The sequence below is a fragment of the Cygnus olor genome (genome assembly GCF_009769625.2).
Source record: "Cygnus olor isolate bCygOlo1 chromosome 31 unlocalized genomic scaffold, bCygOlo1.pri.v2 SUPER_31A, whole genome shotgun sequence".
In the NCBI taxonomy this organism is placed as follows: domain Eukaryota; kingdom Metazoa; phylum Chordata; class Aves; order Anseriformes; family Anatidae; genus Cygnus; species Cygnus olor.
Window position 1 is genome coordinate 220,348 of NW_024429052.1, and position 2,963 is coordinate 223,310.

The following is a 2,963-nucleotide window of genomic DNA, read 5'->3' on the forward strand; positions in this document are numbered from 1 at the left end:
CAAATATTTATAGATGTGTATATACATATATATACATATATACAAGTGCCTATTACCATATTGATATACTTTCTTTGGAACCACTCTGATGGCAGGGTTCAGAACAGTCGACTCTGGTGCAACTTGTGGTGGAGCAAAAGCCCCAGGTGCCTTTGAATGGGGCTGCTCTGCAGCCTCTCTTGCCCTGTTGGGGTAAAGAGCCTCCAGGGCCTTCCTCCTGCTCAGAACCACACTGGGACTAGAAGATGGGCTCCCACCAGAACTGGAAGCCTGCTTCCATCTCTGGGGAATGGACACAAGCCCTTGGTGAGCTGAGAAGAGCCAAAGACACCACCAGGAAGAAGTAGGCCTTGCCACCACTTCCCCACAGGTTCTGGAGCAATCCAGAGGGTGTTGGTGCAATGGGGACAGTGGGGAGCTGCCAAGAAGATGAGTCTGATGTCATCTTGGCTGCTGCATGCCAGGGGGCAGTCAGCAAAGGCGTGTCTTATGCTGTCTTTTCCAAGCATCTATGGCTCAGCTGGGCCCACAGAACGAAGCCTCGAAGCAGTCTGATGCTCTGGGGTCCATGGAGTGGAGAGCTGCACTAAAATGGAGAAGCCTTCCATGTGCAAAAGTCACAAGCTGCCCCCTCCTGTGGGAGCACAGGCCATCACCATTGCTGGGGAAGCTGGCTCTGCAAAGGACCAAGGCAGGAAAGGCTGTTTCCTGATGTCTTGGGACCAGCTGCCAACCTGTTGGAAAGAGATGTGCTGAGCAGGAGAGGACCGCAAGGCCTCCTAAAGTCAAGTCTTTGGGTGACTTCCTCTGATCAGCCAAACCGCCAGGGAATGGAGTGTTCCTTACAGAAGGAGCACCCCAGGCCTGCGCCCAACGGGGTGTCTCTAGCTCCTGGGCAGGTGTCACAAATTCGAGTTTACATAACTTGAATGCAGCAGATGTTTAGGATTTATTTTATACCTTGAGGGTAAATAGCAAGGTTAGACTGTAAAGTTTTTAACTGCACTGAATCAACATTTAATCATCAACCAATGTAACAGAATGATTCCAACAGAATCTGTGACAATAGAAACAGTGACTTAGTTAAAGGTTTGAGAATGGCAAGGTTCACCTGAGACTTACTGACGGGTCCTGGGGGTCTCCAAATCCAGTTGCATGCATACACATTACCCCCTAGAGTGAATTATTCACCTTACTTCCTCATCGGCATTTGTCCACAGATGAGCTTGTTCCTTGAGGTGTCAGCCCTGAGATGCAGTTCCCCCAGCTCGGGGGCAGATCGAGGGTGCAGCCCACTGCAGTCCCTGGAGAGCTCAAGGGGCTCTTCACTGAGGACTACTGTTTTTAGGACAGCAAGATGATTGACTGTTCATTAGTATTTTTCCATCCTGGCCATGGTTCTGATAAGGCAATTTTGGTATTTTCCACCACGCCTGCTCTTCTGGTACCTCCCAGAATGTACACTTCTGGTACTCCCCAGAGCCTGGGCTGCAGGGTCCGAGATGCGATCAGGTAGTGCCTGTTCACACTCACCTATTATAACTGTTGCTTAATGGAGGACTGATGTGACAGGAGGTAATTCTGAACCATAGCTCAGCTGGGGAAAAGCTACTCCAGAACCTTTTTTTCCACCTGCTCTATCTTTAAGAGAAAGAGGTTGACTCCTAGTCAAACTCAGATTCCTTTGCCACGCTGTTCTTGGTCTCCAATGTGATACATCCTTTCCCCGTGAGAGATTTCAAGCGGAACGTTTCACATGCTGCCCTGCCAGAGAGGAGGCTGAGGGTGCACATGGAGCTGGGAGAGGACCCAACGAGGACAGCTGACCTGAACTGACCACAGGGATATTCCGTGCCCTAGGATGTCATGCTCAGCAATTAAAGCTGTGGGGAAAGAAGGAGGGGGGGCGCATGTTCAGAGTAATGGTGTTTGTCTTCCCAAGAAGTCATTACATGTGATGGGTGCTGCTTTCCTGGAAATGGCTGAAAATCTGCCTGCAAATTGGAAGTAGTGAATGAATTCCTTGTTGTGCTTTAAGTATTAATGTCAGGGAGGAAATTAAAGAGGTTTAATTCCACATCATCAAGAAGAAAAAGAGAGGGGGAGAAATAGGTAAACCACTATTGTCTGGAGTCACAACTTCTCTGTTAGTAAAAGAAAGTCCCACAGCCTATGGGATGTATTTGTTAAGTGGCCACATGTGAAGCTGGGCTTTTTGTTTGTTTGTATGGTGTTTTGTTTTTGGTTTTGGTTTTTTTTTTTTTTTTTTTTTTTTTTTTTTTTTTTTTGGACCTCCTGGCTTGAGCTTGCTGCATTCACATTCCCAGCAAGGGGAAAAGTTCCAGTTCAAGCATCAAACTGTTGCCCATGCTGCCTGGAGAGCCAGGACAGTTGTGTCACACAATAGCCAGTGTCCGAGGGAAGCTGGAGGTAGAGTGAATTGAGATGATCTGGACTCAAGTGGAGGCTCCAACCCTGAGCTGGCAGGACAGCACTGGCTGCAGTGTGACACAAGTTCCCTGACATGCCTGTGAGCCCAGAACTGGTTGGCAGAGTTTCTCACACAGCTCAGTAAGGAGGGCAGGGTGCTGGGGAGAGGGGAGCATGCTTTAGCTTACAGTACATGAAGGTCACACTACCTCCACTGAAGGCCACTTTCCAAAGTAGAAAACATTCAAGCAATGGAAAAGATCTTTCTGTTTCAAGCACAGACCCCAAGAACACAGACACAGACACAGACACAGATTTCTAGGTTGGAAGAGACCTCAAGATCATCGAGTCCAACCTCCGACCTAACACTAAGCACTCCACTAAACCATATCGCTAAGCTCTACATCTAAACGTCTTTTAAAGACCTCCAGGGATGGTGACTCCACCACCTCCCTGGGCAGCCCGTTCCAATGCTTAATAACCCTTTCGGTAAAGAAGTACTTCCTAACATCCAACCTAAAACTCCCCTGTCG